Source organism: Bubalus kerabau, chromosome 3, assembly GCF_029407905.1.
Source record: "Bubalus kerabau isolate K-KA32 ecotype Philippines breed swamp buffalo chromosome 3, PCC_UOA_SB_1v2, whole genome shotgun sequence".
In the NCBI taxonomy this organism is placed as follows: Eukaryota; Metazoa; Chordata; class Mammalia; order Artiodactyla; family Bovidae; genus Bubalus; species Bubalus kerabau.
This window is the reverse complement of record NC_073626.1, coordinates 75,189,973-75,216,349: the sequence shown is the minus strand read 5'-3', so window position 1 is coordinate 75,216,349 and position 26,377 is coordinate 75,189,973. Positions and strand designations below refer to the sequence as shown.

At 39.8% G+C, this 26,377-nt stretch overlaps 1 long non-coding RNA gene across 4 annotated transcripts in view; it reads right to left on the bottom strand.

Annotated features, from left to right (window-relative positions):
- The window catches only part of LOC129646259 (uncharacterized), a 62,308-nt gene that overhangs the window by 11,886 nt on the left and 24,045 nt on the right, over window positions 1-26,377 (bottom strand). For 2 of the 4 annotated variants that reach the window (XR_008711806.1, XR_008711804.1), the window contains exon 5: window positions 24,660-25,246. The exons of 1 other annotated variant lie outside the window; for it this stretch is intronic. This is a non-coding gene — a long non-coding RNA (uncharacterized LOC129646259). Of the gene's footprint in view, window positions 1-11,007; window positions 11,148-11,407; window positions 11,445-24,659; window positions 25,247-26,377 lie in introns of those variants that run through there. One more of the 4 variants, XR_008711805.1, reaches the window with a different exon arrangement.

The window sequence follows — 26,377 nt, the reverse complement described above, 5'->3', positions numbered from 1 at the left end:
TTCTCTGCATATTTCCTAAGAACAAGAAGATTTTATTACATAATTACAGCAATCAATTCAGAAAATTTATCATTAATAAAATATTTTTATTCAACCTACAACCTATGCTTCAGTTTTATCAGTTGTCCCAATACGGTCCTTTATGGAAATTTTTCCCCTCTCATACAGGACCCAGTCCAAAGTCACTTATTGTATTTAGCTACCATGTCTTATAATCCGCTATTATCTAGAACATTTCCTTAGCCTTTCTTGGTCTGTCATGACATTGACATTTTTGAGGAACCAGATCAACTTCATTCATTTTATCTTGCCATAACCATATAGATTGCTCAGTTCTCAGTCATAAATTACAGAAATTGCCTATGGCTGACTGACCAGGAAAGGAATTTATTAAAAAGGTACTGGGGAGCTCCTTGACATATCTCAATAAATACACTTTATTTTGAAAATATATGCAAATATTGTTTCACATACATACATAACTATTTTTGTTTACAAACAAAAATAATATTTACTGAGCACTTCTAATGTGTCAGACACTGTCCATATTACAAAACATGACCTATAAGATAAATGCTCTTTCAAATACTCCTGAATCCCATTTTTAAAATGAGATGATTATGATTAGGGGGATTAAGTAGCTTGCCCAAGGTCATACAAGTAATAAGGGACTGAGTGTTCAAAGTCAAGTTGTGTCGACATTAAAGTCCATCATCTTCACTTCCACACTCTTAAATGGCTATAACTTGAAACCTTTCCCATAAGATATTAGCTAGAAGATAAATGATCTGTGATAACCTGAAGTATTAAATATTATTTCAGTAAATACTAGATTATAAGAGGTGCATGCTGAAAAACATACACAAAATATAGCTTTTTTCCATCTTTAAAAACGTTCCACAGACATGATCTAATGCTAGAGTTGCTGGCCAGAAAATCCTCAGCGTGCACATCAAAATGTACCCACTTGGGGGCACCCACAAAGCAGCTTTTCGGCTTGTTTTGCTGTCCAGAAGCTGTAAGCCTTGCAGAGCTGCAGCTGAGCCAGCTGATGAGCTCAGGCTGCTCTACAGGACGCAGACAGCCACATCTGATGTCTCAAGGAAGCGCCTCCTGTATCTCCAACTGGGAGGAATATTTTCCTTAGCATGTTGCCTGCACAATAAATTGTTATTATGTGCTATTTAAAACATTAATACTTAGTACATTTGCTATGGGCCATTATTAGAACTTAATGACCAAAACCAAGAACTAAAAATAATTTGCTGATTAAAAATGATATATTTGTCCAAAGGAGTTTTCGGATTTATGTTATGCCAAAATTAGGAACCTAGTAATTAACCAGCAGGGGGTAAAAACGTGTCCTAAAATCAAGCTAAGTGTTTCAAATTGGTTATGTGTTCTCACCTGAGGCGTGCTCGGGTGGTGATCCCTAAAGCAAGGAGGGCTTCTAGCTAACATAAGTCAGGGATCTGGTCTTTAGTTCTATCTGATAGTAGAGATATTCCTGAAATTTACTGATGTCAAAGATGTCATTGACCCAGATGTGTCATTGACCCACTGCCATGGCTGTCTGGAAAGGGATTATCATCCACAGCATAAGGAGTGAAGATATGGGAAATGAGGTTGTACTGGACGTGGCTATCACAGTGTCATTTATAGCTACGGTCTCTGCTAAAGAGGAGATGAAGTGGCCATGTTCTGTACCATATAAATCTTCCTTTCCTGGCTTCCCTGGTGGCTCAGAGATAAAGTGTCTGCCTGCAATGCGGGAGACCTGGGTTAGATCCCTGGATCCGGAAGATCCCCTGGAGAAGGAAATGGCAACCCACTCCAGTATTCTTGCCCGGAGAATCCCAGAGTTGGACACGACTGAGCGGCTTCACTTTCACTTTTCCTATATATGGCTGATTGCACCAGAGGGAGCCAAAATATTGACTGGAGAGCAGCTTATAGGGTGACCTGGCCCAAAAAGCACTACTACAAGCTGGACCAATCATAGGCTCGCTTGTGGGAATCCAATCTGGGGACTAGAACATGAGGTGGGTAACAGTAGGCGCTGGTATGAAAGTAGAGAGGGCGGTACAGTGCACAATAGAGGCCAAGAGCAAAGCCAGGTATGAGGAAGCTAAGCTGTAAAGAGGCTGAGACAATACTTAGTGTATTGGTTGCTGTCATGTCTGACTCACTGCAACCTCATGGACTGTAGCCTGCCAGGCTCCTCTGTCCATGGGATTTTCCAGGCAAGAATGCTGGAGTAGGTTGCCATTTCCTTCTCCAGGAGATCTTTCTGACCCAGGGATCGAATCTGGGTCTCCTGCATTGCAGGCAGATTCTTCACCATCTGAGCCACCAAGGAAGCCCAAGACAATAATTAAGAGGAACCTGTGAGAAGGAGAAAAGATGGAGAAGAGAAATCCAGTCTTTTGTGGGAGGAGTAGCAAGAAGTGTGAGGAGAAGTAGGGAGAGGGAGAGGGCTGAGCCCTGTGGAGATGGAGCACTAGGGGGAAGAGTCACAGCTCTCTTTTGCAGTGCAGTTTCTGATCCACCCTGATCCTTGTTCCTCGACTGTCATGAGATTCTGGCTCCATCTTGAGTCTTACAATAAACAGCCATCATTGTGGGGATTTGAGTGAATATCTGTTCTCTTCCAATCAAAGTAAATAACTAGGACTGATGTGGGAGAAAAATATTAGTTTCCAGAGTCCTTTTTGAAAAAATGTGTTAAAATACATAATATAAAATTCACTACTGTATTAATTTTTAAGTATACAGTTCAGAGGGCTTCCCTGATGGCTCAGATGGCAAAGAATCTGCCTACAATGTGGGACACCTGGGTTTGATCCCTGGGTTGGGAAGATCCCCTGGAGAAGGGAACAGCTACCCACTAATACCAGACCACCTGACCTGCCTCCTGAGAAATCTGTATGCAGGTCAGGAAGCAACAGTTAGAACTGGACATGGAACAACAGACTGCTTCCAAATAGGAAAAGGAGTACGTCAAGGCTGTATATTGTCACCCTGCTTATTTAAATTATATGCAGAGTACGTCATGAGAAATGCTGGGCTGGATGAAGCACAAGCTGGAATCAAGATAGCTGGGAGAAATATCAATAACCTCAGATATGCAGATGACACCACACTAATGGCAGAAAGTGGAGAAGAACTAAAGAGCCTCTTAAGGAAAGTGGAAGAGGAGAGTGAAAAAGTTGGTTTAAAACTCAACATTCAGAAAACAAAGATCATGACATCTGGTCCCATCACTTCATGGGAAATCAATGGGGAAACAGTGGAAACAGTGCCGGACTTTATTTTTGGGGGCTCCAAAATCCCTGTAGATGGTGACCGCAGCCATGAAATTAAAAGACACTTGCTCCTTGGAAGAAAAGTTATGAACAATCTAGACAGCATATTAAAAAGCAGAGACATTACTTTGCCAAAAAAGGTCCATCTAGTCAAAGCTCTGTTTTTCCCAGTGGTCATGTATGGATGTGAGAGTTGGACTATAAAGAAAGCTGAACTCCGAAGAGTTGATGTTTTTGAACTGTGGTGTTGGAGAAGACTCTTGAGAGTCCCTTGGACTGCAAGGAGATCCAACCAGTCCATCCTAAAGGAAATCAGTCCTAAATATTCACTGGAAGGGCTGATGCTGAAGCTGAAACTCCAATACTTTGGCCACCTGATGCGAAGAACTGACTCACTAGAAAAGACCCTGATGCTGGGAAAGATTGAAGACAGGAGGAGAAGGGGACGACAGATGAGGAGATGGTTGGATGGCATCACCAACTCGATGGACACGAGTTTCAGTAAACTCTGGGAATTGATGATGGACGGGGAGGCCTGGCGTGCTGCAGTCTATGGGGTCGCAAAGAGTTGGACACGACTGAGCGATGGAACTGACTGACTGACACGGTTCAGAATCATTAAGCACATTCACATTGTTGTGCAACTACCACCACTGTCCATCTGCAGAACTTTTTCATCACCCCTAACTCTGTACCCATTAAACAATAACTCCTCCTGTCACCTCATGCAGGCCCCGGCAACCACTATTCTACCTTCAGTCTGTACGAATTTGTGCAGAGTCCCTTTCAAATGAATAATATTGGTATAAATTGTTAAGATATTATTTATGATTTATATAAATTGTATTTATATTAAATGGTTAGGATTTATTTACAATATTGGTATCAAATAGTTAAGATATTACTCACATTATTGATATTATTAAATGGTTAAGACATTTTATTTAATATTACATTTGTTATAATATTATACAGGTATGCATAGTATACATATCATTTGTGGTTAAGATATTTATCTTAATTACTTAAATGGCTAAGATATTATTATTTATCTGGACAAAGCCACTGCTCAGAGTTTTGGGGGAGCTGGAGTTATCCCAAGGAGCCTGGGAAATGTAGACTATTGATTGTGTGCAGTCAGTTAACTGCAGAAGGAATACCAATCAGACAGGAAACCAAACCTGAGTAGGAAGCCCCAAGGGCGTCTGAGATGTTGAGCGATGTCTTCAGTCGTGTTCTAGCAAAGGGGTTGGTGTGTTTAGACGAATACTGCTTGATGTATGAAGTAAAATAACCTTGCTTGTGGGGGAAGGACCAAGATCTGGGAAGAAGGGAGGCCAAGGAAATTGTGGGTTAAAGTCTGCCATCTCTACGTGGCTAGAGTTGACTTATTATACTAATTTGATCCCTGAAGTCTGTACTTTGGAAACATCCTTCTAAGAGGCTTCCAAATGTCATAGACCATATAATTTTCTAGTGGTTATTCTGGACCCTCAACAGTGTGGGGTCTATGAGGAGATGAGAGTAAGCTTAAACTTTACTTAAGGGGCAAGGGTTTGGGGAACTGACTTGATGAGTTTTCAAGGAAGCTGGACCAGAAGTCCAAATCACAAAATCTAAATTAAGGTATCAGGCAAGGTGAACTGGGATCCTGTAGCAAGATTCTCTGAGCTGCAGCTATGCTGGTGATACTCAATGGCTGGTATCACTTTGGTTCTGATGAAAACAAGATCCCAGACAGCATGTGGAGGGAGATAAGAACATGATCCAAATCTTGGGAAAACCAGATTGACTAGAATGAAGTAGATTGAGAGACTTCCAGCTGAGCAAACACACTCAGGGCAATGCTGGACCACTAGATAAACCAGAGCTAGTGTCAAAACTCCTTCCTTCCAACTGAATATTTATGGCAAGGATTCATGTTAAAAGACTGTTGTTCATCCCTTCCAGACAAGATTGACGAAAGGAGAAGCAGTTCCTAAACAAAGCCATGATTGGTTCTCTTTAGCATAACAACACAGTGGTCTGAGCTGCAAGGTTGAATGCGTCAATGCCTACTTCTTGGCTTGAACACACAAAACAGGCTGTGACACCTGGGGTCTTGCTGGAGAGTTGGGATAATTTCATCACTTTATCAGCTGATTCCTTCTTTCAAGACCATTCCAAGTTAGGTTAACAGGGCATAGTCTTGAGCTTGTGCAAATTCCCTACTTCATAGATCATCAACCAAACTCTAGACATAGAACTAATGTGTTTGATGAAGGTGTTTGTGCCAACAGTTGATCTAGGAGGCTGTGTTGTGGTACTGGCCACTGGGACTTCATGTTACTCTACATACTCCTTCATCTGTTACCTGCCACTCTGATCCTCTCTTAACGGATCTTATTAATACTATTAACAACAGAGCTGTTAAGAGTATTGTCAACAGATAGCCTTCAGCTGTTAGCCCCTTCATGAACTCCTAACAAGAGAGACTGGCCTTGCCCAAGAGTCACCCTCTACAGGGCAGCCCACATCCAATGACTGACCAATGGGGAATGTAAAGACTCTGACATCTTGGCCCAACTTGAGACGACAGCTACCTCCAGCACTGTACTAGTTCCAGCACTTCCCACAGAGTCAGCTTGATTTCTCCCATTGCACAGTCTTGCTTCTGTCCCTGCTCTGGTCTGAATGTTTGTGTCTCCCCAGAGTTTGTATATTGAAGTCATAACCCAAAAGGTGATGTATTAGTAGGCAGGGCCTTTGAGAGGTGACTAGATCATGACGGTAGAGCCTTCATGAAGGGGATTAGTGCTCTTATAAAACAGATTCTATAGGGCGCTCTAGCTCCTTCTATCTTGTGAGAACATAGTAAGAAGCCTCCTGCTAGGAACCAGAAGAGGGTCCTCACCAAAAGATGTGACCATGCTGTTGCCTGGATCTTGGACTTCCAGTCTCCAGAAATGTGAGAAAAATTCCTTTTGTTTATGAGCTGCCCATCTGGGGGCATTTAATTATAATGGCCGGAACAGACTAAGCCTCCTTCCTTCCATAGGTACCCATCTCGAGGGTCCTTTATAAACATCCCTCTCTGGGCCTCAGTGTAGTAGATACTAGTCCTCACTCTTAGTTCTCGTTCTCAAGTCCGTGTACTGGTGACTTGTCTTTCGCCCCAGTCATCACACTGGGGTCTGGTCCTGTTCTGACTTGGTCTTGATGTGGATGCTATTGCCATTTCGGTTTCCATTGATTTGAGGACATTGAGCAACACTGGCTAAATGCCAGTAGCATTCCTCAGCTGTGTGCAGCCAGAAATGTTTCCAAATATTTCCAACCTCCCCCCTCCCCCAGCTTGTTCTGTCACTCTAATTGAAAACCACGCCGTCAGCACACCTTCCTAGAGTGAGGCACTTTGTGCTCATTGTCTGAATGCAGAGCATGCCTTACTAGTTTGCTGTTTGTTGCCGTGCCTTGCTCTGTTCATCTGTTAGGATGGCTGAATGGCCACTCAGTAGGTCCACTGGTGGGGGCCATGGGAGACTGAGATAAGGGAAATGAGGGTGAGGGCTAATAAGGTCCACACAACACCACTGTTAAATGTAACTATTGTTGATAAGAATATCGACCACTTAATTACGACTTACCACTCATTGCTGCTAAGTTGCTTCAGTCATGTCTGACTCTGTGCGACCCCAGAGATGGCAGCCCACCAGGCTCCCCCGTCCCTGGGATTCTCCAGGCAAGAACACTGGAGTGGGTGGCCATTTCCTTCTCCAATGCATGAAAGTGAAAAGTGAAAGTGAAGTCGCTCAGTCATGTCCAACTCCTCGCGACCCCATGGACTGCAGCCTACCAGGCTCCTCCGTCCATGGGATCTTCCAGGCAAGAGTACTGGAGTGGGGTGCCATTGCCTTCTCCGTACCACTCATTAGCTCACTTAATTTTCACAATAACCGTATGAGACAGATACTATCGTTCTTCTATTTTACAGGTAGAGAAATTGAGGTAAAACACAATTAAATTACTTGCCCAAGATCACACTGCTAGTAGGTGACCAAATTGAGAGTCCCCCATAGGAAGCAAAGTCCCCTTGCTTAACTTCACCCTTCACATTGTTCTTATCCATGTTAAATGGACTTAGAGACCAGAACAGTACCAAGGGCTATCATCATTATCTTACAATAGATAAGCTATTGAAAAATTGAGGGGAAATCAAGTATTTGATAAGTCTCATTTTCCAAAGAATCATATTAAGATTTAATCCATGAATCTGAGTTTTCATCAATTCAGAGCTCTCCAGCAGTGAGTTTGGTCTGTGTAAGATCCTGATCTTGCCCTCAGAGTGGCCAGTTGGCAGCCACCTTTCCCATCCACTCTAGTGGGATTGCAGATATTACCATGTCCACTTGTGCCTTGATGCGACACCGGTAGTGAAAGCACAGCAAATTAATGGGTATTTCACGTTTTCTGGCTCTTGCTTTCTTTGTTGAATACTTACACTAAATGTGCTGAGTTTAGGGTTAAAGGGGCTTTAGGGTTAAAAGGCTTCCCTGGTGGCTTAGATGGTAAAGAATCTGCCTGCAGTGTGGGAGACCTGGGTTTGATCCCTGGGTTGGGAAGATCCCCTGGAGGAGGAAATGGCAACCCACTCTAGTATTCTTGCCTGGAGAATTCCCATGGACAAAGAAGCCTGGCACAGCCCATGGGGTTGCAAAGAGTTGGACATGACTGAGCGACTAAGCAGAGCACAGGGTTAAAGGGTTTTTTTTTCTGTTTTTTATTTTCTCAATTTAGACTTCTTGAAGATTTAATTTTCTTATACTATAACAGATCTTTTCCTGGCTGGGAAGAAGACTAGGTTTCAGTATTCAAGAGAACCAGAGCAGTGACACACCAGTAGAAAAGAGTTTGGGGATATTATATTAGAAGATACTGAGTTCATGAGATTAAAAGAGTATACTGAGGTGGGAAGAGATAAATTAGAAGTTTGGGATTAACATACACACACCACTATATATAAAATAAACAAGAAGGGTCTACCATAGAGCATAGGGAACTATATTTGATATCTTATAATAAACTATAATGGAAATGAATCTGAAAAATAATAGATGTATGTATATATATAATGTGTGTGTATAAGTGAATCATTTTGTTGTACATCTGAAAGTAATGCAACATTGCAAATTAACTATACTTCAATTTTTTAAAAAATGGTTAAAGAAAAAAAGAGAGTACATTGAAATCGGGTGTAAAGTTTATGGTGCTTTGAGAAAGGGTGATCTTGATGGTGACTCAGAGCACACAGGACTTTGCCAAAAGCCACAGATTATATAAACTTTTATCCTATCCAATAGCTTAAAATAAAGAGATCAAAAAGTCAAAGAATTATTTAAGCAAAGATCTGTACAAATGTTCTTTCAAAAAAGACTTATCTGCATTTGCAGAAGTCTGAAGTCTTTCTTCCCAAAGTCTTCACAAGGTATTCCAGGCTTGTTAGAACAGGGCTTCTCACACTTGCTGTCCATTAGAATCACCTGAGATTTTTTTACTTTTTTTAGATTTTTTTATTAATAAAATTCTCGAGGCACAGGCTGCATCCTAGACCAGTTATATCAGAATTTCTGGGCCTGAGACATAGGCATCAGTATTTTTTGTTTGTTTGTTTGTTTTTTTAAATTTCTCAAGTAATCTGAACATTTGAGAACATGGTTTAGAGCAGTGGTTCTCGAGTTGCATTAGAATCATCTAGAACAGCAGCTCCCAACCTTATTGGCACCAGGGATCCATTTTGTGAAAGGCAGTTTTTCACATGGACCAATGGTGATAGGGGGCTGGGAATGGTTTCAGGATGATTCAAGAACATTACATTTATTGTGCACTTTATTTCTATTATTATTATATCAGCTCTACCTCCAATCATCAGGCATTAGATCCCAGAGACTGGGGACCCCTGACCTAGACAGTTTCTTAAATCAGATTGCTGGTTCTCACTCCTAGAGCTTCTGATTCAATAGTTTGGGATGGAGCCTGAGAATTTGCAGATCTAGCCATCTTCCCAATAGTGCCAATGCTGCTGCTGGTACAAGGAACCATGGTTTTGAGAACCACCAATTTGGAGAATTATTTACATATTCATTAATGCCATCTGAAGACATGTAAGTCATAAATTTTTTTTCTGGGCAGCTTAAGTAGATGCAACATCCTTGGAAACTTGTCTAACCACAGTTGTGAGCTCACTGCGCACATTGGTTCTTTGGCAGAGTTACATTCATGCCCATCTGTTAGACTGGCAGCATGCCCACGGAGAATGTGCTATGCCAGTTTCAGCAGGGCATAGGTGCTAACCAAACACGGTTGTGGAGGGATGGTTTTCATCACACAGTGAGTGCTGTTTCTTGGGCCAGGTGATCCTGCTGTTTGCAAACAGCTCCAGTCTGAGGCTACATGCTTTCTTACATCTGTAGATACTTGAGGACATGATTAAAAAATAAATAATCAACAAATGGTTGATTATATTTCTCCCTCAATCTGCCTTAGTGTTGTAATTGGGCATGTAGAGAAGTACTCTCTCTTCAGTGAGCTGGAAGCCATTCATAAGGACTTTACACATGTAATGCTTGAAAACAAAAAATTTGGATCAACTGCATGCATTTGTTTGTAAATGTCATGATTCGGTTTTTTTCTTTCTGTATATTTATTAAAATTTATCTTTTTAGTTATAAAATATATATATTCTTTGCAGTTTTTATTTTTCAATTTATCTTGTTTTTGGCTGTGCTGGGTCTTTGCATGACTTTTTTCTAGTTGCGGCAAGCAGGGGCTTCTCTTGGTAGCAGTGTTTCTGCTTCTTATTGCAGTGGCTTATCTTGTTGTGGAGCACAGGCTCTAGCCACAGGGGCTTCGGTAATTGCTCAGTAGTTGCAGCGCTCAGGCTCTAGAACACAGGCTCAGTAGTTGTAATGCACAGAATAGCTGCTCCAGGGCATGTGGAATCTTCCCAGACTAGGGATCGAACCGCATCCTCTGCCTTGACAGGAGGATTCTTACCCACTGTGCCACCAGGGAAGTCATCTTTGCTTTTAAATAAAGGTTTCCATTCTGTTTCTGAGCTAGGCTTTTTTTCCTTTTATCAACGGTTTTCTGAAGTCTCTGATTTGACTCTTAAAATAAGAGTTCTATAAAAATGTTAGCAGAAAATGGAGTTTTCTGCTATAGAATTCCAATTACATTATAAATCAATTACATTGATTACAAATCAAAGTGTATTTATTTCATTTGTCCCATAATCAAATGTGGGTTTTAAGATCTTTGAACATTTTTAGATTAAAACATTAGTTTTCAGATTAAAAACTCCTCTCAGTTCAGTTCAGTACAGTTGCTCAGTCGTGTCCAGCTCTTTGCGACCCCATGAACTACAGCACGCCAGGCCTCGCTGTCCATCACCAATTCCCAGAGTTCACTCAAACTCACGTCCATCAAGTCGGTGATGCCATCCAGCCATCTCATCCTCTGTCGTCCCCTTCTCCTCCTGCCCCCAATCCCTCCCAGCATCAGAGTCTTTTCCAGTGAGTCAACTCTTCACATGAGGTGGCCAAAGTACTGGAGTTTCAGCTTTAGCATCATTCCTTCCAAAGAACAGCCAGGACCGATCTCCTTTAGAATGGACGAGTTGGATCTCCTTGCAGTCCAAGGGACTCTCAAGAGTCTTCTCCCACACCACAGTTCAAAAGCATCAATTCTTCGGTGCTCAGCTTTCTTCACAGTCCAACTCTCACATCCACACATGACTACTGGAAAGCCTTGACTAGATGGACCTTTGTTGGCAAAGTAATGTCTCTGCTTTTGAATATGCTAGCTCTTGAAAATAAATACAAAGTAAAACAATAAAAAAAGAAACCTATTAATTTTTAGGAAGAACCCCATTAATTTATAAGGGCTGCAAAATCTTTTAAGAAATCATACAGATTATGCTGGGATTGTACAAGGGAAACTGGTGCTGGGAGAATGAAGGGTCAAGGAAAACTGAAAAGAAATAGCCTCTTTCTTTCCTGTGGTTTCGATTTTATATTTGATTAAATGGACTTGAAAGAGGTGTCAGAATCTGAAGCATTATTTACCTCAACTTCCAGGGAAAGGAACCTCTGGCCATAAGACCTAAAGCAAAGCAGAATAATGAATTGTGACTATAGAAAATAATTTTTATCACCTCTCTCTACTTGATTGAATGAGGAAAATAGATTTAGAAATAACAGTTCCTTATTAGCCTCTAAAGCCCTTGGAAGTGTCTCAAAGTTTCCTTCAGAATTTCCACTGAGGTCTCCATTGACCATCCTTCCAAATTCTGTACACAAGTTCTTTCTCTCAAGGGCAAGTTCTAAAGACAAATTAAAGAAGAAACCTTATTATAATTCAATGCTATTTTCTTTATCATTTAGCTCTTTTTTCAAGGAAAAATTTTTTTATTCCTTTTTATTTTCAAGGTTGAATTTGTCACTATTCTCAAATAGGATTAAGGGAATGAGCCTATGGACAAGTCCAGCTTGTAAAACATCTCTCCTTTGAGAAAGTATGACCCAAGAGAGGACTACACAGTTTAGAAATGAACAAAAACCTTAAGACAATCTGTTCAAAAGTGGAGAATCATCTGCACACAACAGTTTTTGAGCAGGAAATCAGCACATTAGGTATACTTTTCATACACTTCTCAGATGAGATGTTATGCCGTTCATAGACTAGATTACTATTCCATTGCAACCTTAGGGAAATCTTCCCTTGGAACAATTTCTAATTATCTGAATAAATCCACCTCTGTATAGAGAAAGGACAAAATGGAATAACTAAAATATATTACACATCTGAAATATCAAGTCAAACCATTTTATGTAGTATTCAAGTAAAACTTTTAAAATTTCCAAAGGTGGAAATTATAGTAAAGTTGCAACATCTAAAGGCCAATTGGTGGCTTTTTAAAAACATCTTTGTTGAGGTATAATTGACATACAACAAACTGCAGATATTTAAAGTGTATACTCTGATAGATTTGACATATGTATATACCTGAATCCAACACCACAATCAAGATAGTGAACAAACACATCCATTATCCCCCAGTTTCTTTGATGTCCTTAGTAATCCCACCCTGCCTATCCCACCCCTACCCCTCAAGCAATCACTGATCTGCTTTCTGTCACTATTGATTAGTTTGTATTTTCTGGAGTTTTATATAAATGGGACCATACAATATGTACTCATTTTGTCTGAATTCTTTCACTCAGTGTAATTATTTTGAGATTCTTTCTCAATCGGTGGCCTTTTTTTTTCTAAAAAGAAAACCTCTGATTTCAAATAGTCTTCTGAGTTTTAGGTTTGCACTAGGATGACATAGAATCTGTCCAATAGAAGGTCGATCAATTAGAATAGTAAGCTGGAATCAGTGGCAGCCAAGGAATTAACAGGCAGTCACCTTTACTTATCCCTGGTGGCTCAGTGGTAAAGAATCTACCTGCCAATGCAGGAGATGCCTGTTTGATTCTTGGGTTGGGAAGATCCCCTGGAGAAAGAAATGGCAATCCACTCCTACATTCTTGCCTGGGAAATCCCATGGACAGAGGAGCCTGGCAGGCTACAGTCCATGGGGTCACAAAAGGGTCAGACATTACTGAGTAACAACAAAATACCTTTTTTATAAAGTTAGACTCCATCTCAGGTGGGTTTGGGGTTATGAGCTAAGGAAACATTTTCTGGTTAACTTATGAAAAGGAGGAGTTATTAGAAAGACAGGGACTGGCTTATGGAAATAAAGGGAAATGTGAACAATCAAGGCTCAGATGTGCCATTTCAAGACATATTTGAGCCTGAGGCAAAAGGAAAAATCGGTAACACTGATCCTATCTTTAAGATTTTGATATTTTGTTCATCATGGAGATCTGCATTAATCTGGATTTTTAAGAATATTGCATTAAAATATTTATCTTGATTATTGAACTTTTGCAGCGGGGCTTCCCTGGTAGCTCAGAGGTTAAAGCGTCTGCCTGGAATGCGGGAGACCTGGGTCCGATCCCTGGGTTGGGAAGATCCCCTGGAGAAGGAAATGGCAACCCACTCCAGTACTCTTGCCTGGAGAATCCCATGGAAGGAGGAGCCTGGTAGGCTACAGTCCATGGGGTCGCAAAGAGTCGGACACGACTGAGCGACTTCACTCACTCACTCACTCAAATTTTGTACTCCAGCCTCACTTACTCCACCCCCTTACCCTAATCCTGGCTGTGAATGGATGAAAACTGGCACAGCTCTGGGCTCGAAGTAGGACAGTTTTTGGGGGGCATGGTGAAAGTGCAGATCAGTCCTCAATGCTTTGAATTTCACTGCTCAAGGTTCAAAGCCCAAGACTCTGATTGGTCCTATTTGGGTCAGAGAATGTATCGAGTCACTACTATCTCAAATAAGGGTCATTTTATTATTTTATTTAAACCATTTTTCCTCTTCTAAAATAAACTATTTTTTAGAGCAGCTACGTGTTCATAGCAAAATTAAGAGCCCCTATATTACCCCCATCACCATACACACTCTAGCCTCCTTCACTACCAGTGTTTTGCACCAAAATAGAACATTTGTCACACTACATTGGATTATCATCTAGAGTCCATAATTTACATCAGGGCTCACTCCTGGTGTACATTCCATGGGTTTGGACAAATGTATAATGGCATTATCCACCATTATAGTATTATGTAGAGCAGTTCCACTGCCCCAAGAATCCCAAGAGTCATTTTAGACTTCCTCCTTTTAGATAATTATTCTCATCTTTAGTGACACTCTTTCCTGAGTATAATTTTGGTTCATTCATTCTTTTCCTTATCACAGCCTCAGTCTAGGAACATCTTGTCTGAACAATTTTCAATAGCCTTTTGACGGGCCTTTCCTCCTCCATGTCATCCTCTTGTGCACACTTTGCACTTCTTCCAGAGTGACTTTTCTATAACTTAAAGTAACTGCTTACATCTTGATTAAAACCCTTTGAAAGTTCATCACTTTTGAGACTCAGAGTCCATTCTTCTGTCTTAGCAAATTTAAGAGGACTGAAACCACATCAAGTAGGTTGATATGGTTTAATTCCATAATGGCATTAAATTAAAAATCAACAACAGGTCTCAGTCTGCCCTCAGGCTCCAGCGCTTTACTCTCTGTGGGAGACCAGGGAGGTGGGGGATTAGGGGGTGGGAGGGTGGAGAAGGAGGACAAAAGATGCATCCCACCTGCCTGACTGCTGCTGTCTTTGTGGGAGGTGCCATGAATTCACATTGTGGTCCCTGATTATCCACTCCAAGGAAATGGCCCCTAGTGATATGTATTACTGGAGGGGAGATTTTGGTTTTCACCTTGTGTTTCATGACTGGTATAGAATCACAAGGTCTGAATTTTGAGGCATATCTGACCTCTAAAGCACATTTGACCTCCACGTTTTCAGATAAGGGATATGGTCTTGCACTTCTTCCATGACTTATCTGTTCTTTGTGGGACACTAAGTGTAAAACTGTTCAAAACAGCCTATTGAGAAAAATAACTCCTCAGATGAGAGGCACTTCAAGAAAAGAAGCACTACTTTGGCATTTTTGCTTAGACTCTAATAACATAAAGATATCTGGGTAAAGCTGAGGTTTTGTGAATCTAGGTGGCTTTCAAAATGGGTGTTCATTATAATGAAAATGTTGGAGGAGTCAGCTATTGACGCAGATTTCTTTGTAATGGAGGAAAGAAATGGAATCTAACCTAGGGACTTTTTGGAGAAGGGAGGGATGTATAGAGGGTGATGGATACCCTAGCAAATTGAGTTCCTGTGCCCAGTCTTTGCAGAGTGGGGATCCTGTGCTAAACTTGTTGAACTCAAGGGGTTTTCTAGCCTCCCTTTGCTACATCCCAATGTTCCTGCCTTCTCGTCTTGCTCATCCCAGGATCCCACTCTCTCTGACTTTCTCTTCCTCCCTTTTTGTTTGCACACCCCTGGTATAATTGCATTGCAATCACAAGTAAAGTGCCTGTTGTACACAGGGGAAAATCTTAAAAAAAAAAACAACTGAAGAAAACTTGGGAAATTCACAAGTATATGAAAATTAAACAGTCCTAAATAACCAATGGATCAGAAAAGAAATTATAAACAAAATTAGAAAGTAGGTGGGATGAATGGGAATGAAAGTAAAAATATCAAAATGTATGGGATGCAGTTAAAGTGATAAATATAGAGTTATAAATGGCTATGGTGAAAAAGAAGAACGATCTTAATAGATGGCCTAACTTTTCACTTTAAGAAACTGAAAAAGAATAGGAAACTAAACCCAAAGCAAAAAAAAAAAAAAAGAAAGTAATAATAAATATTAGGGAAGACATAAATGAAATAAAGACAAGAAAACCAGAAAAAAATCAATGAACTGAAAAAGTTTGTCCTTGAAATGATTAACAAAACAGACAATTCTTTAGCTAAACTGAGAGAGAGAAAGACTCCGCTTACTAAAATCAGGGATAGGAGGGAACATAACTTATAAAAATCCAAAGGATTACAAAGATATGCCATGAACAGTCATATGCCAACAAATTGTATAACCTAGTGAAAAGGACAAATTCCTAGAAAGACACAAAATATTAAAATGGAGTCAAGATGAAATAGAAAACCTGGATAGATCTATAATAAGTAGAAAGACTGAAGCAGTAATCAAAAAACAAAAAAAAGAAAAACAAAAACAAAACAAACTTCCCACAAAGAAAAGCCCAGGATCAGACTATTTCACTGATGAATTTCAAGCATTTAAAGAAGATTAAACACGGATACACAATATTCCAGAATAAAGGACAAAACTCACATGATTATCACAGTAGTCATAGAAAAAGCAATTGACAAAATCCAACAATTTTTCTTAACAAAAAACTTAACAAACTAGAAATAGAAGAAAAAATTTTCAATCTGATAAAGGGGACTTATGAAAAATCTACAACTATATCATACTTAGTGATGAAAAGACTGAATGCTTCCCTGCTGCGATCAGAAACAAGACAAAAATATCTACTCTTACCCCTTCCATTTAGCATTTCAGTTCAGTTCAGTCATTCAGTTGTGTCTGACTCTTTGCGACCCCATGAATTGCAGCACTCCAGGCCTCCCTGTCCACCACCAACTCCTGGAGTTCATTCAAACTCATGTCCCTCGAGTTGGTGATGCCATCCAGCCATCTCATCCTCTGTCGTTCCCTTCTCCTCCGGCCCCCAATGCCTCCCAGCATCAGAGTCTTTTCCAATGAGTCAACTCTTCACATGAGGTGGCCAAAGTACTGGAGTTTCAGCTTTAGCATCATTACTTCCAAAGAACACCCAGGACTGATCTCCTTTAGAATGGACTGGTTGGATCTCCTTGCAGTCCAAGGGACTCTCAAGAGTCTTCTCCAATACCACAGTTCAAAAGCATCAATTCTTCGGCGCTCAGCCTTCTTCACAGTCCAACTCTCACATCCATACATGACCACTGGAAAAACCATAGCCTTAAGCTCTAGTAAATGGCAACCCACTCCAGTATTCTTGCCTGGAAAATTCTGTGGATGGAGGAGCCTGGTAGGCTACAGTCCACGGGGTCGCAAAGAGTTGGACATGACTGAGCAACGTCACTTCATTTCAAGGCAATTAGGTAAAGAATCTGCCTGCAATTCGGGAGACCTGGGTTTGATCTCTAGGTTGGGAAGATCCCCTGGAGAAGGGAAAGGCTACCCACTCCAGTATTATGGCCTGGAGGATTCCATGGACTTTATAGTCCATGGGGTCACAAAGAGTTGGACATGACTGACTTTCACTTTCACTAAGGCAATTAGGCAAGTTCAGTTCAGTTGCTCAGTTGTGTCCGACTCTTTGTGACCCCATGAACCGCAGCATGCCATGCCTGTCCATCACCAACTCCCGGAGTCCACCCAAACCCATGTCCATTGAGTCCGTGATGCCATCCAACCATCTCATCCTCTGCTGTCCCTTTCTTCTCCTGCCCTCAATCTTTCCCAGCATCAGGGTCTTTTCAAATGGGTCAGCTCTTCGCATAAGGTGTTCAAAGTATTGGAGTTTCAGCTTCAGCATCAGTTCTTCCAGTGAACACCCAGGACTGATCTCCTTTAGGATGGACTGGTTGGATCTCCTTGCAGTCCAAGGGACTCTCAAGAGTCTTCTCCAACACTACAGTTCAAAAACATCAATTCTTCAGCACTCAGCTTTCCTTATAGTCCAACTCTCACATCCATACATGACTACTGGAAAAACCATAGCCTTGACTAGACAGACATTTGTTGACAAAGTGATGTCTCTGCTTTTTAACATTCTGTCTAGGTTGGTCATAAGTTTCCTTCCAAGGAGTAAGTGTCTTTTGATTTCATGGCTGCAATCACCATCTACAGTGATTTTGGAGCCCCCAAAATAAAGTCAGCCACTGTTTGCACTGTTTCCCCATCTATTTCCCATGAAGTGATGGGACCAGATGCCTTGATCTTAGTTTTCTGAATGTTGAGCTTTAAGCCAACTTTTTCACTCTATTTCACTCAATTAGGCAAGACAAAGAAATAAAAGGTACACAGATTGGAAAGAAAGAGGTAAAAGTATCTCAATTTGTAGGTGACATAGTCTTTATATATATAAAATCCTATGGGATCCACTAAAAAGAAAGCTATTTAAATGAATTCAAATAGCAAGATATAAGATCAATATACAAAATAAATGTACATACTAGCAATGAACAATATGAAAATGAAATTAAGAAAAAGTTTCATTTAGAATAACAAAAAATAAAACATGTAAGATAAATTTAACAAAAGAAATGTCAGATTTTCACATTGAAAACCACAGAATATTGTTGAAACAAATTAAAGAATATTTAAATAAATAGAAAAAACATCTGTACACGTGGATTGGTGACTTACTATTTTTAAGATGGCAATACTCCCTTAATTGATTGCCAGATTCAACACAATCCCTATAAAAATCCTGGTTAGCTTTTTGTAGTAATTGACAATTTGACTCTATATTTCATATGAAAATGTGGATTTTATCCTTGGTTGGGGAACTAATATCTTGGCCCAGTGCTGCCAAAATTAAAAAAAAAAATGCAAGAGACTCAGAATAATCATGGACTTCCCAGGCAGTTCAATGGTTAAGACTCTGCCCTTCCACTCCAGGGGTTAGGGAACTAAGATCATATATGGCTGCAGCACAGCTTAAAAAAAAAAAAAAAGAACTAAAGCAATTTTAAAAAATAGGAATAAAGTTGGAGGTTTCACACTTCAGATCTCAGATCCACAGTAATCAAGATAGTGGTGCCAACAAAAGGATAGATGTACAGATCAGTGAAGGAGAACTGAGTCCAGAAACAAGTCCATACATTTAACTCATATTGCAATGGTGTCCAGGCAATTTAATGGGGGGAGAATATAATTTTCAACAAATGGTGCTGGGACAACTGGCTATACCCCTGCAAAGATGAATTTGGATCCGTTATCACATGCCATATACATTTAACTCAAAAGAGATCAGAAACTGAAATGTAAGATATTATAAAAGTATAAAACTACTAGAAGAAAAAAAACGGCATAAATCTGTATGACCTTGAATCAGTCAATAGTTTATAGATATTACACCAAAGCTCAAGTAACAAAAGGAAAAATAGCTAAACTGAACTTCATTAAAGTTAAACCCTTTTGGGTTTCAAAGAGCACTATCAAAAAATGAAAAGATAGCTCACAGAATGGGAGAAAATATAAATCAAATATCTGATACAGGTCCAGAATATATGAAGAATTCTTACAACTCAAGAATAAAAAGATAGATAGCTCAGTTAAAAATTGGCAAAGTATTTGAATAGACATTTCCCCAAAGAAGATATACATATAAGTGGCCAGTAAGCACATGAAAAGCACATGAAAAACTTTGAAACCTGTGACTATGACCTTATTTGCAAATAGAGTCTTATTTGCAGATGCAGTCAGCTCAAGATGAGACTGTATTGGATTAGGGTGGGTCCTAAACAAATATGACTGGATAAGAGAAAGACACAGGGGAGCACTGTGTGATAAGAGAGTCAGAGATTGAAGTGATGTACCTACAAGCCTAGGAATGCTAAGGACTACTGGCAACACAAGGAACTAAGAGAAGGATATGGTTTTCTGTTAGAGGCTTTAGAGAAAGCATGACCTTGCTGACATTTTGATTAAAGACTTCTAGTACCCAAAACCGTGAAAGAATAAATTTCTCTTGCTTTAAATAACCCAGTTTGTGGTAATTTGTTACAGCAGGCCTTAGAAAGCTTAATAATGCCACTTCACTCCCACTAGCATGGCTATAATAAGACAGACAGACAATAAGAAGTGTGAAGTTGTAAAGCATTTGGTATCTTCATATATAGCTGGTGGGAATGTACTAATAAAATGGTGCAGCCAGTCTGAAAGACTGATAATTCCTCAAAAAGTAAACCGAGTTATCATAAAACCCAGCAATTCGACTTCTAAATCTATATTCAAGAGAAATGAAAAAGTATGCCTATATAAAAACATTAATGCTTATACCAGCATTCTTAATAACCACCAAAAAGTGGGAACAACCCAAATGTCCATAAGCAAAATGTGATGTATCCATATGCTGGAGTATTACTTGGCAATGAAAAGGAATAAAGTACTGATCTATGCTACAGAACAGATGAACCTTGAACACATTATGGTAAACGAAAGAACCACAAAAGACCGTGTACTGTATGATTCTGTAATATGAACTGTCCAGAACAGGCAAATCTGTGGAGGCAGAAAGTAGATTAGTGATTGCTTAGGGCTGGGGTGTGGGGGGTAGGGATGGGAAGTGATTGCTAATGGGTATGGTATTTCATTTAGGGGCTAATGAAATATCTAAAATTAGATAGTGATGATAGTTGTACAACTTTGTGACTATACTAAAAACCACCGAAGTGTACCCTTTAAATGGGTGAATTTTATGAGATGTGAATTATATCCCAATAAAGCTACTAAAAAGGAATCCACTCTTCTGTGGATGCTTTTTAGTTCAGCTGTACTGAACTCACTTTGCTGTTTCTCAGCTCTGAGATCCTATACATGTTGTACCTGGAATGTTCTTCCCAATTTTGTCTGCTGGTAAATCCTGATTTATTCTCAAGACCCAGTTTACATATCACCTCTTTGGGGGAAGCCTCTGTCCTCTCAGGAAAGGCAGCACTTTTCTGTGCTGGCTCTTTTTTTAAAATTGAGATATAATTGACATATAAATTATATTATCTTCAGGTATACAGCATAATGACTTGATATTTGTATATGTTGTGAAGAGATCACACAATAAGTCTAGTTCATATCTATTACCGCATATAGTTAAGAAATTTTTTCTTGTGATGAGAACTTTTAAGATCAACTCTCTCAGTAACTTTCAAATAAACAATACATTATTATTAGCTATAAGAGCTTCCCTGGTGGTTCAGTGGTAAAGAATCCTCCTGTCATTGTGGGAGACACAGGTTCTATCCCTGGATCAGGAAGATTCCCTAGAGAAGGAAATGGCAACCACTCCAGTATTCTTGCCTGGGAAATTCCATGGACAGAAGAGCCTGGTGGCTACATTCCATGGGATCACAAAGAGTCAGACACCACTAGCAACAAGAATAACAATCTTATTACCAATAGTCACCATGCTATATATTGTGTCCCCAAGACTTATTTATCTTATAACTGGAAATTTGTATCTTTTTACCCCTTCACTGGACTTCCCTGGTGGCTCAGACAGTAAAGCGTCTGCCTACAATGCGGGAGACCCGGGTTTCATCCCTGGGTTGGGAAGATCCCCTGGAGAAGGGAACAGCAACCCACTCCAGTATTCTTGCCTGGAAAATCCCATGGATGGAGGAGCCTGGTAGGCTACAGTCGTCACGCCCTTGCCTCTGGCAACCACTAATCTGTTCTCTGTATCTATAAGCTCTTTTTTAAAAAATTCCACATATGAGATCATGCTGTATTTATCTGACTTATTTTACTTAGCTTGATGCCCTCCAAGTCTTGTCCTGATTTGGTATTTGGGGAACGGTTGCACATTTCTCGCTGTATCACTACCCTTCATTTGCTTTTTGCTTAGATTTCTTCTGACTCACACTCTTCTCTGAGGAGGAGGATCACATCTTACCACGTTTGCATCTACTCTAAGTTCTTATCACTGTGCCTGGCACACAGCAGGCACTCAGGGAGTGCTCACTAAATCTAATAACAATCTGAAATAATCTGAAAGTGAATGGAACAAAGCTCAAGAGTAAATAGCAAAGAAAGGATTACATAAGGTTGTGGTCATGAACACCATTTATTAATTAAACTGCTAAGAACTTGGTAATAACTTGGCATTTGAGGCACCTTGGGCTATAAAAGCTCTCAAGTTTAACCTATCCCAAATGTTGTCTTACAAAACCACAGTACATGACTAAAACCAGGAGATTAACATTTATTAAATACTATTCACTAGCCTATGGGCTTACTCAGATTTTGCCAGTTGTCTCATTAATGTTCCTTTTCTGGTTCAGGATCCAAAACAGGATTAGAGTCAAGGCTTCTCAATCTCTTCCAATCTGGGATAGTTTCTCAGTCTTTCATGGCCTTGACTCTTTTACAAAGAGTACAGGTCTGTTGTTTTGAGAATGTCCCTTAATCTTACAAATGCAAGTACTTTTTGTAGATGTTGTGCTAGCTTCGGGGGTACTTCATTCTAGGTTCAGTCTTTGGCCCCAGGAAGCTGGTCTTACAGTGAAAAATCAACTTAACAGGCAACTACAATATAGTGTAATTACAACTTAGTGCTATAATAGAGGTAAAGGCTGAGCATGAAGAGGATATTAGAAGGGGCAACTGGCTATATCTTGGGGCCCTGGAAAGACTTCTTGCAGGTGCTATCACAACCAAGAGCAGGATGAGGAGGCTAGCAGGGCAGAAGGTGGGGGCCCTAGAGAGACGAATATTCCAGGCAAAATTTAACCCATCAAGTATAGCAGAATTCTGCAGTCATTTTGAGGAATAGCCTAAATACTCTTATAAAAATCTTTATAATCAGGACATCTGAACATGTTGAAGAAATCTGCTTTGACCTTTTCTGTCTTGTCAGAATTCATTAAAAAACCCTTGACATTCTGACATTCATCTTCGTACTTTGGCAATTTCAGAAGTTCTGATGATAAAATTGACTTTAAGAAGCACAATGAATGTGAAGCTAAATTAAAAAAAAAGATTTTTTATTGGGGTGAATTAATACCAGTAAATTCTGAAGTGCCTGAGCCTCTGAAGAGAATAATTAAGGATGGTATAAGACAAAATTAATTTATCAGAGGGACTCTGGCCATGGTCACTGTCAAGAAGCAATCTCATAAATGTCACAGTGAAGTTAGACAAAATCATGCAACTGTGTAACCTTTTTGTATCTTGTAATACCCAACAGGAATAGTCCTCATTGAAACACAAGAGCCATAACAGGTTCAGGTAAGAGATAGCTGGCAAGACTCGTTTAAAGATGGACACCTGCAGATTGACTTGTGAATCAAAGTCTAGTCTATCATCACTCAGGGTCAAGTGTTTTTGGTTAGGAACCTCTGAATAAGATTCTTGGCTGCGAATTAAACACATCATTAAGGATGGGGCTATAGGTAAACTGTGTGTTCAGAAAAGATCTCCTTTTCCCTTCCTCCACTTCCTCTTTGTTACTATTTTTTTGTTCTCTACTTTCCCTTCTGGTAAGAGCCTTTCCCCCACCTTACTCCACCTGCCAAAACTTGACCAGTCATAAGTCTTCATCTATTTGGCTATGTTGATTGGCTTGAAGAGTGAGAATAATGTTCCAGAGCCTTTGACTGGGATATTTCAAACAGGACCTAGAAAGAAGCCCCATTCATCTCTAGTGGTGAAGTTAACCAGAAAGGGGTCTGGATGGAAGTCATGATTAGAAAAATGTGAACGAATCTGACTATATTCAATCTGATCAAAAAAGAACACCATTAGAAATATAAAAAGAGTGTTTTGTTTGGTGTCATTAGTAACTTGTGAATTTTAGTATATAAATTGTGTTTTAATCCTTTAATGATTATTCTTCTGTCATGGAAACCTTTCAAGTTGGCTCCTAAGCACACTGATGCAACTCTATCCAACTCTAGAGCTTCCTCACTTTCCTCACTGTGACGTGCAGACTCACTCTATACATTTCCTGTTCCCGGTCAGGAGAAAGCCAGTTCTCTAAGGATCTTTGGTTTGTTCAGTAGAAAACAGTATTTAGAGTCTACAACCTCTTCCTGTTTGTAGGAGTCTAGGGAACTAACATGATATTAAAAAGTGTTACAGGGAAAATAGCATTTATCTTGTCTGTTCTAAATGAACTGTACCTCATGATATCAACAGTTCATAAAGGGAAGTTTTTTCTGTTCTGTGTTTTATTTTTTAATGGAAGTATATCAGCTAACAAAAGAAACTGGACAAGTATCATTAGAATATCACTATTTTGCAATCCATATTGAATTAATGGACCTGGGCAATTGTTGTTAGCATCTCAAAAAGAAACAGAGCTAAATGTTAGGTACTTATTGATGGAATTACACTACACTGTCAATGAAGTCATCTTTCCATAAAACAGGTGAGTCTACTCAAGGGTCTCAATATAATTACCAGTTTATAGAAAATATAAGGGACAGAGGAACACATTACTGTATACCACATAGATTCAAACAACAAAATTCCAACCTTAGGAACTCTATAGGACCAAAACCTGCCTTCTTCAACAATAACAAAAACATTTCCAAGAAATTAAGAGAGAGAGGGAGAGGGGAAGGGAGAGGGCAGAGAGAGAGAGAAGTATGGAATGGAAGAAAATCTGCAGATTAAAGTATACTTGAGACATATTAACCAACTGTCACAGTTGTTGAATATTAACTATTGGATATTGATTATAATTGGTTATTTGGATATTGACCCAAACAACTGGAAACATTTATAAAGCAATTAGGGAAATTTGAACATTGACCAGACAATTTTGATGATATTGGGACTTTGTTTTCCACATGTTATTAGGTTGATGATGGTATTATGGATCTGGTTGTACAAAGAATTCTTTCCTTCAGAGATTCTATGCAACAAGTAATATCGTATCTGAAAATTTTCCTCTAAATAACCTACTGTTGGAGTGAACAGCATCGTGATGTAGCTGAAACAAAATTGATGAGCTCAGTGATGGGTACATTGGGATTCATTATATCATTCTATTTTATATATGCTTAAAGATTTCCAGAATAAGAAATTTTTTTTTAAATTGAAAAGACAATCCACCACCTGGGAAGAGGTATTTAGTGCCTAGAACTTTAAAAAATGAAATATATAAAAAGTTATTAATATTAATAAGAAAAAGGCCAAAAGTCAACCTAAAAATGGGCAAAAAGATATATAAATAGGCAGTTTTCAGAACAAACTCTAATGATTATGAGACACATTGAGAGGCTCAGTTTTACTACTTAATCAAAAGAATGCAAATTAAAATCACATTGAGATATCTTTGTGCAACAATTAGTTTGGCAAACATTAAAATGCTAGATGACACCACATGTTGGAAACTTTGTGGAGAAATGGAAACTGTTCCTTGCGATGGTAGGAATTAAAATTTCCATATCCACTTTGGAAACCACTGGGTAATAGCTAGTAAGTCTGAAAACTTGTACAACTCCTAGAAATGAAAAATCACAAGATACTTGCCTTCCTCGCCTTCTGTAAAGATGGGATGCAGGTGTTTGATCCAGCCTGCCAAACAGATGCATCAACTCCAAACTTTGAGTTTGAAAATGAAATTAAAAATCTGGGACCAAGTGGAGCCCTTGTCATGAAGGTGGCAGCAGAGACAGCACCTATGAACAGTTTCCAGATGTGGCAATGACTATAGTCCTAGAAATAGCAGGAGTATCAAGCATGAGTCATTTGGAAATAAAAGGGGTGGTACCCAAGACTTTAAGCAGAGCAGCATTGTCCTTATTAGATCAGTTCCATGGTTTAATGGGGCTTCCCTGGTGTCTCAGACGGTAAAGAATCTGCCTGCAATGCAGGAGACCCGAGTTTGATCCTGGGTTGGGGGTATGTCCTGGAGAAGGAAATGGCAACCCACTCCAGTATTCTTGCCTGGAGAATTCAAGGGTCCGAGGAGCCGGTGGGCTACAGTCAATGGGGTCACAAAGAGTTGGACACAACTGAGCAACTAAGTTTGATATTAGGTAGTTTATCTTCAAGTTGGTTCTCAAGTCCTTCCTGAGCTTCTGTAAGCTGTCCAACATTCTTTTAAAAATTATTTTTCTTGTTTTAATGACCCATAACAGCTTTCTGTTGCCTATAACTAGGAGTCTTGACTGACGCATAAAGCAATTTGGCAATGTCTTGCGACCCCATGGCCTGTAGCCTACCAGGCTCCTCCTTCCATGGGATTCTCCAGGCAAGAATACTGGAATGGGTTGCCATTTCCTTCTCCAGATTAAAATTGAGGCTATGGGGACTTCCCTGGTGGTCCAGTGGTTTAAGACTCCCCACTTCCATGGTAGAGGGTGCTGGTTTGATCCCTGCTTGGAGAACTAAGATCCCATGTTGTGTGGTGTGGCCAAAAAGTAAAAAAAAAAAAAACCCAAAACTGAGGCTATGCATACCCCACAAGTCAGTAAGTCCACTGCTTCATATATATTTTAGAGCAATGTTGTCCAGTAGAAGTTTCTGTGAGGATGGCTGGACCCTCTAATATGCTAGCCACTAGCCTTGTGTGGCTGCTGCTGCTGCTGCTGCTAAGTCGCTTCAGTCGTGTCCAACTCTGTGCGACCCCATCGATGGCAGCCCACCAGGCTCCCCCCGTCCCTGGGATTCTCCAGGCAAGAACACTGGAGTGGGTTGCCTTAGCCCTTGAAATGTGGATAGTGTGACTGCAGAATTAAAACCAAATTTTTATATGATTAATTCTAATTAATTTAATTGATTTTAATTAATTTAAGTAGCCATATGGCTACACAGTGGCTAGTGGCTACTTTAACTATAAAACTC